The 14,255-nt window shown below is 36.8% G+C and overlaps 1 long non-coding RNA gene across 1 annotated transcript; it reads right to left on the bottom strand.

Annotated features, from left to right (window-relative positions):
• Positions 1 to 4,562: 4,562 nt before the first annotated feature.
• Positions 4,563 to 13,405, bottom strand: LOC136247306 (uncharacterized). The gene is made up of 3 exons (XR_010697351.1): positions 13,338 to 13,405; positions 6,665 to 6,922; positions 4,563 to 4,866 (listed from the first exon to the last, which is right to left on the bottom strand). It is a non-coding gene; the product is annotated as an uncharacterized lncRNA (long non-coding RNA).
• Between the last annotated feature and the right edge of the window lie 850 nt (positions 13,406 to 14,255).

Here is a 14,255-nt window from a genome sequence, read left to right as displayed (position 1 = left end):
CCTCCACCCCTTTGTGAGCACTCGTGATACTACTTCGCTCGTCCAACTGCTCAGATTTTCTATCTTATTTGGCGGGAAACTCTACAAGCAGCTACAAGTACTGGACGTGGCCTGAAAGGTAACAGATTGATGCATCTTTTGTGTAAATTTCATACGCGTGCTTGCTATCCTTGGAGAGTTATACTGGCTTCAATTCTTTAAAACCGTTTATCTCGAAACTTCTAATGTGCGATTTGGATCGTTTTTTCAAAATCCAGTCACATATAATCAGTAATATATATAATCAGTAATATTATATAACATGGTAAGTAATGGTCTTCATGCCATTACTTACCATGTTATATAATATTACTGATTTTTCTATTTAGTTATCCTTGAAAATGCATTAGGTACCTGTGTATACATAATACACACAGTTTTAATTGTGAATCACTTGCTTTATTCATGTAATATTCTGAGTGGTGAGTCTACAAAGAAGTGGTCACTCTTGAGAGGTTTTACCTAGCTCATATGCTATTCTCCATAAAATAATTATGTGGAGAAAATTTCATGTCATTATTAGTTTCCTATCTAGATTTATGACACTTTGAATAATATTGCGTTTGGTGCCATGCGATATTATATGTAAAAAACATTGAAAATGCTGTACACAAAAATCATCACACTGTCAACTTCTTTTGCTTATATCTTTTGATAGGAACCACCAATTGGGGTGGGGTTTGCACTACAATGACCCTGAAAAATAGCACAATATTCTTCATACCACTGAATGTATGGAATGTTAATTATTTAATTTAGTTGGAAATCTCTACTATTAATAGAAGAAAACAATTTTGAAATATTTCTAAAACTTTTCTTGTAATTCAAGGTATCTATGGTTCATTCTCATTAGTGGTTGCATTGTATGGAGCAATTTCCAGCTGCAGCATCGTGAAAACGAAATTTTTGATTCGAAAAAAGTTTCAATGCTGCTGAAGCACACAGCAGCGATGCCATAGTAACCCTCCCAGGTTAAACTAGTCTGGAATAGGTCCAACTACCACCACACCAATATCATCGAATTAAAAAAAATTGTTTTCCATCTGGCTGAGCTCGATGGCTGTCAAAAATTTGTCAAAATGCCAATTTTATTTACTTCCAGGAACTTTTACTAGCCAGTTGTGCTAGTTTACTTCTCAAAAGCTTGCTAGACCATAGCCAGTAGCTTTTAATCATAGGGTTAGTCCAGCAGCTCTTCTAGTGACATCAAAATCTTCCTAATGCCGATATCAACGACATCGACCAATTTACACCTCGTTAAAGAAATCTTACACACCAAACGTGATGCTTTGCCTCTCTAAAGTCATGTTGCATCCTTGCTTAGTTATATTCGTCAATAGGGTGGTTCTGGTGGCTCTCTTATCGAGGCCAAAATCCATCAAAACTCCTAGCTCACCATTTTTCATCAGTTTTAGGAAGTTTTACAAGTTAAACATGCTGGTTTGCCTCTTCACATCATTGCTGGATCATTCAATCACCTTCGTATGTGTAGGCAGCTTTCTTCACTTTATTGGAAATGTCAGAGCACGCCAATTGGGTGCAACCACCAGTACCACTTACTGCTTATTTTATTTCATTGATTCCACGAAAAACAACAGAAATATATATTACATAACCCATGCAAATGGTGTTAGTCTAGTTTTTTGTTTGTAATTGTAATAGCTATAATAAAGTGTTTCATTTATTTAAAAAAAAACACAATAAATCCTCCCTTCAGCACTCTACACAAATGGAAATTTCGATTGTGGTTTTCGCTAATCATTAGCATTTTGGTAATCATTTGTATAAACGCTGAGAGTTAGACTAACTCTGTTACATTTCTGACAGTTTTCCTTTGTCATTCTTAAGTGGAATCATTGAAATAAATTAAGCAGTAAGTGATATTGATGGTTGTGCCCAATTGGCATGCTCTGACATTTCCAATAGACTGAAGAAAGCTGCCTTCACATACGAAGGTGATTGAATGGTCCAGCAATAATGTAGAGAGGCAAACAAACATGTTTGACTTGTAAAACTTCCTAAAACTGATGAATAGTGAGGTGGGAATTTTGACAGATTTTGGACTCAATAAGAGAGTTGCAAGTCTCACCCTATGGACGAATGTAACTAAACAAGGATGCAGCATAACTTTAGAGAGGCAAAGCATCACGTCTGGTGTGCAATTTTTCTTTAACGCGGTGTAAATAATATTGGTCGATATCGGCAAAATTAACCGATGGAACCTAAGAAGCAAAGAGCACCCATCACATGTCACCAAAACTTTCATCACACCTGACTTAACTCTACTACAACAAAAAAAGAGCAAACGACTTCGTGCAGAACTAGCTAATCTTAATAAGGAATGAAAACGTTATATTATTATTATTATTATTTATTATTATTATTAACACTTTACAGTGACCAACACTGAAGGTCTACAACAACATGTGCTGCAGCCTTAGGATTACCTAACCTAATTTCAAGGATTTAGACTTAATGACTTATACAGTAGCTGGAAAGGTGTAACAGAAAAGGGGCCAAAGTAAGAAAAAAATAGAATCAAGCACGGTAAGATAATTCTGAGGGAAGCAGCTACATACTATACAAAGCAACCAGTAAAGTTAGCCAGCTTGAAAGAACATGAACTGTAAAACCATGCAATGAACAAAATTAACGAAATCAAGCTTGATGTTGTGTTTCAACATCTCCCACTTTGTAATTATAGAACCGATTTGTAGCATTATATGTGTTATATACTCTCTGTGAGGTTTACACAGTAATAATAATTAAAAATTCATTGATATCGGTATTTGGAGGATTTTGAGGTCACCCTATGAATGAATACTACTGGATATGAGTCTAGCAAACTTCTGAGAAGTAAACTAGCACATCTGGCTAGTAAAAGTTCCTGTAAGTAAATAAAAAAATTATGAGTTTTAGCACAAAAGAATACAAAGACTAGCTATAATTACCAACTACCACACTAATTACAATAAACTAACTACCTACAAGCTACCTATACTTAACACAACAAAACTCATGTATTGATACTCATGTATTGATACTAAAAAATACTGACTGATACTAACTCTGTATGTATTGAATTTTACTCAGTATCACTCTGTCTTGGAACAATTTTTTTCAAGTAAAGCTTAGAAAGAGGCAAAACTAGATTACTAGTCATAGTAGTAGACTATTAGTGTACAAATTTTGACAGAATTTGAATAATGGTCCCAAGATGGTCCCAAGACGGAGCAATACTGAATAAAATACAGAGTTACTATCAGTCAGTATTATTTAGTATCCATACATGAGTTTTGCTGTGTAACTACATTATAAAACCTAACAAAGTCTATCGTGTCCTTCGAGCAAAGAGCATAGTATCTGATGACCATTTTGGCATTGTATTTCCATAAAGTCACTGGTCAGTGAATAAAAACATTTTTGACGAATTTTTGACTGCCGTCGAGCTCAGACAGATTAAAAACAATTTTGGAATTCAATGATAATTGGTGTGGTAGTAGTTGGACCCATGCCAGACCAGTTTGACATGGGAGGGTTACTTTGGCATTGATGCTGTGTGCTTCAGCAGCATCAAAACTTTTTTCGGGTCCGAAATTTCGTTTTCGCAATGCTGCGGCTGGAAATAGCTCCAGACAATGCAGCCACATTTGGTTTTAGTTTGGAGTACAGTTAGTAAGAAAGGTTGAGAGTTTGTATTGCAGCTTGAAAAGACATTTCCTTCAAGATATAGCAAAAAAAATCTCATAATTTGTAAATATATTCATCGATTTGTACGACAGATATTAATGAAATTTAACACCAATCTGGCATTTTCTAAGTGGTACCTACCCTAGCATTTGTGGGTGGTTTGGTAGTTGATTCTAGGAGGTCGAAATTTCACGCTGTAGACCCTATCTGACTTAGGGAAAAGTTGCAGTATAGATCGGCCATTTGTTATTTTCATGTTTTATCATTATTATAAATATTTCAGGCTTTTTTCAAGCCTTCAAATTGTAAAACTCCTGCAGTTTTGAGGGTTGTACTCCCAGATCTCCCTGAAATTCTACTTTGTATTACAGCCATAAAACAATAGCCATGCCGTTCGTCCCTGTAGCCTGTAGGTCAGGTCGAGAGTCAAGTCTAGAATTGCCACTATTGCTTTACAGTATGGGTGCATGCAGTAGAGCCTGTCTTATTAGTGCAAGTTAGCTAGTTTATAGCTAACCATGTCTGTAAAGTTCCAAGAGTGATAGCCATCAACCTCAACATTATTTATTTATGTATGTACATGGACTGTAGATAGCTATATTTATCTTGTTTTTGTATACTGTTACAGTAGCTTCAATGCTCAGAGTGTGTTCATGGCGATCTCTATTGAATATGAACATGGCTCTACAGGATTTAAAGACCACGTTTTCAGCCAGTCAAGTTTCAGTATCAAACTTGTTGTAGTCTAATGTCTCGTGGTCACACAGTCACGTGAGATTTATTTGGCTACACGGGCCGCTCGACCCGGGCACCTGAAAATAATAGTAGCTAGCTGCTTTTGCACATTATAACTGTAACAATAGTATAAACACTTTCAGTTCACATTTCAGTAATACTATGTGTTAATTTGCATGAAATTTAGCACTTAAACCTATGCCTGCTATATAGTTGGCTGTAAAATAGATAAATAATAATAATAATAAATGTCACAAACAGCAATGTCAGAGCTGGTAATCCTTATATTATGATGCCTAGTGAGCCACTACCATCACCTAGTGAGCCACTACCATCAATACAAGAGTCATCCAATCTTCCACTACAAAAATCAGCAATTTCTTCTGCTGTGTATGTGTTGATCTGTATAGAATGTGTATGATTAGAGTGTTACACAAGGGAATAATGCCATAAATCTATGTGGCAGCTATATAAGATATAAGGATGTGGTAATTATGCAGGCACAATTATATTGTATATAGGAAAAAATGGTATGGGTGTTGGAATCAGGCACCATATACCAAGGTACACTGTGATAGAGTAGTGAAGTCATGCATTATTGTAATATATCATCTAGATGGAACTATAAATAATTATTACTGCAATTCTAATACACTGTCCAGCTACAAAACTATTTCAAAGCTGAAAAACATAACACCGTAATGGATTGCAACAAAAAAACTGACATCAGCACAATTCTTTAATATCAGTGTTACGTGTATAGGACAGTTTATTCTTGTTATGGATTCTGTATTGTATGGAAACATCTGTAAAAGTTCTTTATTGAAATTCCCTTGGTCTATGTACATGCAGTACATCTCATCAATTATAGGTAGAGTTGTACCGATTCCCACTCTTCAGGACTTAGCTGATAGCCAATATTTTTTATCAATAGTTAACTAATACCCCGAACAACATGTGTGTGTATAATGCAGTGGTCCCTCCATTATCTGAACTCATTGGGCCCTAGATGTGTTTGAATAATGGAAAATGTTGGATAAATAAAGCCCGTACATTTATACAGAGCTCGTTTTAAAATACTTTACTAGAACATACACTTTCGGCAATATACCCTAATAGAACAGTCACTTCACCATTTGGATAACAGAAAGTTAGGATAATCAATGGCCAGAAAATAGATCAGGATTGTTAGCATCTAAAATTTCATGAGATTGCACACATTATCACAAATCAAAGGTACTAATGAAATAAGTGAGCTAGTGCTTCAACCATCAGCATTTGTTCAGGGTTAACGTTTGGCTTGTGTTGTGATCACCACAAAATTAACAAATACCCCACAGTTTATTACAACCAACTTCTGATTGCAGAATAAACAGCCAAATAATTGGCCTCAACTAATTGTCAAGTAGGCTGTAAAATTCAGGATACAGGTTAAAAACAGGTTGATGCTGTCATTCATGTAAAAAAATTATAAATCTCAGTACTGACCTGATAATCAACAGGAGTAGATGCAGACTTTTGGAAAGGGGTCAAAATGAAATGGCACTATCTTATCTGGTTTGGATGAGACAAAAAGGTCACAGCTAGCTGAGAATAGCTACCCACCACACCAGCTATGCTGATAAAGTACACAAAAATTCTTAATACTATTAGTTTGCTACACACCGCTCTGAGTACTAGCTGTGACTGCTTTATTAGAGTGGCTGCTCTATAAGAGTATCTCGATCTTGGTATACTAAAAATTTTTGGAAGGGGTAAGGAGCCCCTCTTGACCCCCCATCTCCACAACTGATAATCAGTACAACTCTATAATGAAGTTAACAAATTGTGACTGTCACGTGCCTATGAAAATAGCGCACGTGGGCCCATAAAAATTGCCTACTTTTCAGACTTTATTATGACATACATAACTTTGTATTCCATTGTTGTTTGGCCATGAACTATTCAGCATTTATTAAATATTTAGTTGACTTTTTAACGAACAAGTTACACAATGAAAATATTCTATCCCAGTACTGCGATATGAGATGTTATGTAACGGGGTGTAGTTTGTGCCCACATGCCATATTTTCACAGGCCCGGTCACAATTGTATTTAACCATTCCACAACCATTACTGCTATCACCATGGAATTACATCCCTTATCAAATATACATGACAGTGTTTAATATTATGTATTCTTACGCTGTGTGCAATGCACCGTATGAAAACCACACACATCAAGAGCAAAGAAAATCAATTCATTGCATCTTCCCCTGCATGCTTCACTACTTGATGATCCAAATTGCCTCAAACTTTTGATTGAATTTCTACAGCTTGAGCTTAGATATAGCTCATGGAGTATCCCAAAGCAAAATCTACTTGGAGCTACACTGGTGTAGGTGAAGTTCTTGGAAGTGCTGCAATCATACTTGCCACTGCAAACATCACTGACCAATTCTTGAGTATAAAAATTATACTGTGCATACAAAAAAGAGAAATGTAATGCATATAATACACATATTTAATATACAGTAAAATGTGTTGATATCATCACACTGTATATTATATGGTAATATTATTATATATCATAACGATTAGCACTTGCCTGCTATATACAAATAATCTATCCTCACTTTCTCTACAGAAAAAGTTTGGCAGCATCGGTTACAATTCCTAAGCCCAAATTTGCCTACAGAGCTGTCTGAAATGAAACTTCCAATAGAACTTTTAAAAATATTCCACCATATTTTGACTAACTTATGTACAAGCTATGCAAGCATAATCTACAGTACCACTCAAATAAAACTTTGCAATGCATGTGAATAATATTCCTGTCAACCAAGGCACAAAACAATGGAATAAGTAATGCTAATAATTTATATGCTACAGTCATCAAAATTCTCGCATATGCATGCACATCTATATACAAAATCTATAATATGCATAGACTCTCTGTCTGTTGCAAACAAGCCATTTGAGCTCAAACATGAGAGCTAGCTACATGCTATATAACATAAACATATGTAATTCCTGGTCAGGTTACTGACAGTTAGCCAGTGATGTCTGTAGCATTAAATTTTTGGATATAAGTAGCACTGACTGCTGAGTATGTATAGTTCATTGTGAGTCCATTACAAACATCTTGGGTGATTGCACAGGGTAAACTGGCTGGCAATGATAATCTAATCCAAAACAGTCAAGCTGTAAAAGAAGAGTGTGGCTCTCAGAAAGGCTGTGGTGAAAAAAGATGTGAAATCGCAGCAAAAAATTTACCTGAATTGTCATTATTAAAATTTTTACCATTAACCTACCATCACAGCCATTTCTTGGCCGCCACCTTGGATTTCACATCTTTTTTCACCATAGCCTTTCTGAGGGCCGCACACTTTTTTTACAGCTTGGCTGGTTTGGATTAGATATCTATTACATTAAAGAGGATAAGAATTAGTGGTTTTAAGGCTCTTATTACAGTTATCACCAGGATTCACAAAGAACAAGTATATTTAAAAATTATTAATTTAAAAATAAAGTAGAGATCCAAGCAAAAATAATTAGTAAAACAAGAGAAGAATGATGGTAATACAGCATAGCTTGGTTACATTGGCATATTACAACAATCACTTTGTTCAATGCCAAAGTAGGGGTTTTCCCACCAAAGTAGGGATTTTCCCTTTATTGTTCACTACTTTTTATTGTGATCCCTACTTCATTTTTATTAGTATTCTAGTTTGCTAGGTTTTCTGTTATATGTGACCCAGTCTGGGAAAACAGGTCTTACCACCAATGTCAGCAGATTTGATTTTTCACCAAGAACAGAAAGCTACATGAATAAACTATCTAATTTCACAATTTATATCAGCAAGACTTGAGTGGTCAGGTTTTGCTGGCTGCTTTTTCCAAGCCCAGTGGCTATTCATACGTGCGGTGTGAGGAATCAATGGAGCTCTGGTCAGCCTGTAGGTGGCTGTATGTGGCTGTATGTGGCTGTATGTGGTTGTACAGCTCCATGGTGTTGAATAAAGACTTATGCTGTAAAGTCCCTTTCATTTAAGCCAGTTTTTAGATCTGAACGTGTCTAATTCATCCCTACTCCTTTCTTTTCAATTTTTAAACAGCCTCTCTTGCCCTCCTTCTGGGCCCCCACCTCCCTCCCATTTTGGAGCTCCCCTGATACAGCCAACTTTGGTTAAAAACTATCTAAAAAGGCAGGGAAACTTACTAGTGGATGTTCTGGAAGATAAGGAATTGGTGTAAACTGTATGAAAATTGGTACAAGTAGCTTCAACCATTGATGAGCTACAATACACTACATACTTTTAATAGGCTCTTTTAGCTATACAAGTGTGACCATTCTATTAGGGTGACTGCTGTATTAGAGTATCTTGAGTCAGCCTTTACCTATACCAGAGGGTGTGTTACTACTTTATATTTTCACTGTGCTAGCATTAGGCTACTATTTGGTTATTTTCAATCTGTTCATCAGAAAATTCCAAATGTAGAATGCAGCGGGCGGGTCATTACCATTATCCCTAGCACCTGCCACAATATAGTTATTTTTCATGTCCCTACACTCTCCAGAGCCTGATGCTCTCTGTAAACAGGAAATAGTCCATTCTCAATAAGCAACCAAGGTATGTATGCAATTAAATTTATGGCTTCTGAGGGGTGCCTGCTTTTAACCGCAAAACCATGTTTTCCAATGGCTACAATGTATTTTAGCATTCTCTTTCTGCACATGGTACTCAAGTATACTAGGTTGTGTTGGAGGCTGCTATAAAGCTGTATAAACTTTTAACACTGCTCTTTAAAACAGTCCATGTTGGTAGTTCATACCATGAAGCATGACAAAAATATGCAGTAGTAGAAATAATTGCTCACATATGACATCACTTGCGCACGTAATCTAGAAAGCACAGAAGACAAAGACTAGAACAGTAAGGAACCCTACCAGAAACAATATTACAAAGAAAACGTCAATTACAACAATTCAACTTTAAGACTTGATGGTTAGATTAAGGGAAACACCACTGTCAACTCTACCACACATGAAAACTAGGTTTACTTAGATGATGAAGCATACAACACTTGCAAATGGCTACAAGGCCAGAAATCATTTTCAAACTTCACCACAAAGTGCCTACCTCACAAAAGAGCTCTCATTTTAGCTGCTTTAACTTCTCAAGACAACTCGCACACAAATTATGTCACAATTTGCACAAATGATGTCACATTTGACAAGTCATCAATATCGCTGCATATTAACTTAATTAGAGGTCACAGCGCTATTCAACAAGAATCAATTAGTAGAGTGGTTCCAGAAGCTTCTGAAAATATGTATCACTAATTGCTACACCAAAGTATACGAGATCAACAGCTAATCAAAAGTGATGTCAAAATACATTGGAGCCTATGGAGACAGACTTTCGCCGTTAATTTAAGGCACCTCAGTAAAGCCATACAAGAAGCCAAAAAGTCCACCGCATACTTTAACCTTATTGAAAATGGGCTATTAGCTAACTTAACATAGCTAACTATCCTCTTTATATTATGTAGCTATATTATAGTCATCCTTCATGACGTGATCCGTTCCACTCAAGGATCACCTTCTTCTTGTAAATTTCAGTGCACCAATATTTCACAATATTTTGGCTAAAATGCACAAGGCAGCTACTGTACGAGTGTAGCAATCTTGAAAACTGAATTACACATCCTCAATACCTGGTTAATCAGATGAAATAATGGTTAAATCTTTAATAAAGGGGAAATATGTGCGGCAGTAAAAATTCATGCGGGCGCTGACGAAAAAAGAATCTTTAAAATTACTGGCCTTATGAATACGTTACACCAATAATAAAAGTCTGTATTCATCGTGATCAGATAAATGGATAATTAGGAGGTATGGTCCACATCCTCGATCATTCTTAATCAACTGTATAGTGAGTGGATGTTGTCTCTAACCTATCATGAAGTGACAGTTATCTACCAAGCGTAAGTGCTTTAATTAAGTTTGTGGTGTCTAAATATGCTGCCCAAGGAAGGTGTTGATATGGAAAATTGATGCCTTGATATGTTTTCATTGCAACAACAAGAAGGCAAATGGCATTATTGAAGCTAAAAGGAAAGACAAGGTACAGAGGTTGCAATACTCGTTGGAATCCTGAAAGGTACATGCCACTGGTGAGCTTGTTTATATTGTGGCAAAAATGGTGGCTATGCGCTGCTTCATTTGACTTCCAGCTTTGTGACTGTGCTCAAGCAGGCAGGCAGGCAGAAAATTCCGTTATTGAGGTTATTTTAAAAATTCTGTAGCGAATTATTGAAAGCATTTTGGGTTGATCTGAAAGCTTGTTTGGGCTTAGTTTTACCTAACCAATACGGCCTCATCATCGTCAGGGAAATTTGAGACTGGTGATGTTATTTCATGGTCCCTACTATACAGTACTATTGCACTGTATGATACTATCATACTGTATGATGAGTATCCTTTTAGAGTTGATCAAGTTTCTAACAGTTTAAAAAAATATTTAGTGTCATTTGCAAAAATGAGACAGCAGAGTTAGGAATGTCATTGATGTGAATGATAAATAGTATAAGAGGCCTACAATGTTCCCTTGGGGGATTCCATGTACAAATGTGACCGGATTTGAATAAAGGTACTTTTTTCACAAACAAAATTTGACTTGAACTTTGAAGCTTCATAACTTTTTTGTCATTGCATATAATTGCCTAAAATTTTCCAAGCGTGCAGCTAAAGTATTGAGCTGAAACTAAGAGCAGGTTAATCAGTATAAGGAGTCAAATGTTACATCATTTTGTTTGCTGGGATGTAAAATGTGTGGGAAAGGTACATTTTCGCAAATCTGGTCACAAATGGTATTAAATAAGAATATAATGTTGTTGACTTCAGCATTAATGCTGTTGACTTTACCAAATTGCTGGTGGTTTTAATAGATATAACTTGAACCAGAGCTATAAGCTTCCTGAGATAGCTACCCAATAATCTAAGAAGTTCACTGTGAGAGACACTATCAAATGCCTTGTGAAAGTCAAAGCATATCAATTACTATATCGATCAGCCATTGTGAAAAATAATGATATGTTTCCTGTGTTCACATACTGGCTTCTGTGTTGACATCATGCTAGTGACTGAAGGGAGCAGTCTGATGGTGCCTGTACCTTCACATAGAGGAACTGTCTGGTCACTCTAGAATTCTAAATGAGTGGCGTGTTACAGAAAAGTATAACATTGAGTTATTGGTAACAGGGCATATTATGATACCAATTGGACAATGGACAAATTCTGCCCATTTTCTGTCCATAAATGGATTTGTAAGTACAAGTCCTTTCAAAGTGTAAGAGGAAGCCTATTGTGCATGACTGCTTATTCTCTTAATACAATGTACCAGTTGGTTGCTAGGAGATGCTACATTCTTGTGAACCAAGGGAGGGAAAACAAATATATCAATGACAACCCCTCTGCTGTACTGCATGAAACCCCACTAAAGTAGCTATATAGTAGTTTTATGGCTGTGGCAAACAGCACTCAGCTACTTGGCAGAACAACTATCAAAATGCAGTGTAGTGCAGATTTTTGCCTGTTGTCTGACCAACTTCAAGTTTGTCGGTTGTGACCAGCTGTGTCTTGCAGGATTGATCCTCCAAACGAAGAATGGTATGCTTTTTCACTTTCGTTCAGAACTATGGCTAACATGAGTGCCACATCTTTAACAATATCTGGGACAAAATGAACCCTTAGAACACGAGTTCACTATAGCCATATAGCTACGTGGCTTATATACGTATAAACTTGGCCACATTGGATAGGGTAGCTAGCTAGCTACTTCTTGAGATTTCTTTGCCCATTAGCTACATAGTATAAGCATAGATACTACACCCACCAGGGATAGATACTATACACCCACCAGGGATTGGAAACTGGTGTTTATGACACCTCTATCCGCACCTCCGTTGACACCTTTCTACATGAAATAAATCTATGCTCTGCGAGATGCTCTGCCAAGTTATCTTCCCACTGCCGATACTGTAGTCACAATAACGAAGCAGTAACAGTAAAAGAAACTTCCAAAGAAGCACCAAAATGGTTGCGAACAACGTAGCTAATTCCTGCGCGTTCAACTGAAACAGTAATATTTTTTATGCAGTTGACACGTGTAGTGACTTTTTTAAAATAGAAAATTTTGTTTTCAAGGCTATAGTTGAGTTTCAAACTGTGTTGGTTCGATTAACTGATGTCTTATCTATCAGGAAATGAAACGATAACTTACACAGGACATTGATTCGTTACGCTAGAGCTAGCAAAAGAAGAAGACCAGGCTGGGCGGAGCGCAAATACTGAAAAACGCCTTTGTGATGAAAGAAGCTTTTTACAATTACGCTGGTTCGATTCGTCATACCAAGTTACCTGCTCAGTACAAAATTGGCTTTTGTAGAAACCGCCATTTGAGACTTAGAGCTAGCAATAGTTTGAGAGCGGCCACAGGAGTAATCGTCCTTAGCGTCCTGTCTGGCTTTCAAGAAAGTCTGACAGTGATGGTTCACCAAAAGAAAGGAATTTCAACTCCACACAACTCAATATGCGTTGTATTACACAAGTTAAAGAAAGTTCTTCTGAGTTGACACCAATCAACTGGAGGTGCGGATACGGCAAATTTTTGTATGGGAAGTAGACTCTATGCGTAGTTTCCAATCCCGGTGGGTGTAGTGGTGGGTGTAGTATCTATGGTATAAGGCAGGCATGGAAGAATGGCTATGTCGAACGTAAACAAAAAAAAAAATCTATCAATATCTGGCAGAGCCCGCAGACATGCATAGTTATCAACAAACTACTTATCATAGACGTATCTAGCTACTGTAGCTGTAGGTTCACTTACCGACCGAGCTCCACATGCAAACATTCCATTGAGTAGCTGTCCACATCGTCCACTGCAAGCAATGCGGGAATTGGTAAAACCGGGAGGGGAGCGGGAGCGGGAGATTGCTTGGTAAAATCAGGAACCGGGAATCGGGAGATCACGTGTCAATCTTTGCTGTCACAAGTAACACACATACGTAGCTAGAGCGCCTGCAGTGCTGTGACGAAGAAACTAATATAAACTAGTAAATTATGAGCTTGAGGGGAAAAATAGCTATAGCTAGATAAAGTTTGCATGATGGCCGTATATCAAAGGCTTTCATTAGAGCTTTATAGTTATTAGCAGTGAATGCATAAAATTGTATTGTGTGGGTTTTTAGCACAGTAATTCACAAAGTGGCTATTTTAGTGGACATAAAATTTCTGAAAGGTAATTTCAGTGAATACATGCAGCAGTTATTTGGCATATTGGATTGTCTTACAATAATGAATGATGAGCAACAGGCCTCCAGTCCTAGCTACATGGTTCTGCCCCAGTCTATACTAAAGTTCATGCACCCTACCAATCTAAAATCCATTCAACTAAACGTGATTAGACTTCCCATCATTGCCAGCAGACTTTCAATGGATAGACTGAAGTACAGTACACTAAGCATAATTATTCTCTGAGTATACAAAACACATTAATAAATCATAAAGTGTTGATTAGCTACAACATACAGTATGTAAAATCAAAGCTGCCTAAAGTAATATGCATATGACCCATGGCCAGTTTTGTTCTGGAAATCATTAAGTTTAAAAGGTTGAATCCTGTGGCTTCTCATGCCATCATAATATAATGTATGACCATACCAGAAGCAAACTGCAGTAAAATGATTGTCACTACAAACAGTGCAGCCAGCTAGTTGATATCCATGACCATATATAGTTAAAACTT

Source organism: Dysidea avara, chromosome 2 (genome assembly GCF_963678975.1).
Source record: "Dysidea avara chromosome 2, odDysAvar1.4, whole genome shotgun sequence".
NCBI lineage: Eukaryota > Metazoa > Porifera > Demospongiae > Dictyoceratida > Dysideidae > Dysidea > Dysidea avara.
This window is presented reverse-complemented; position numbering and strand designations above follow the sequence as displayed.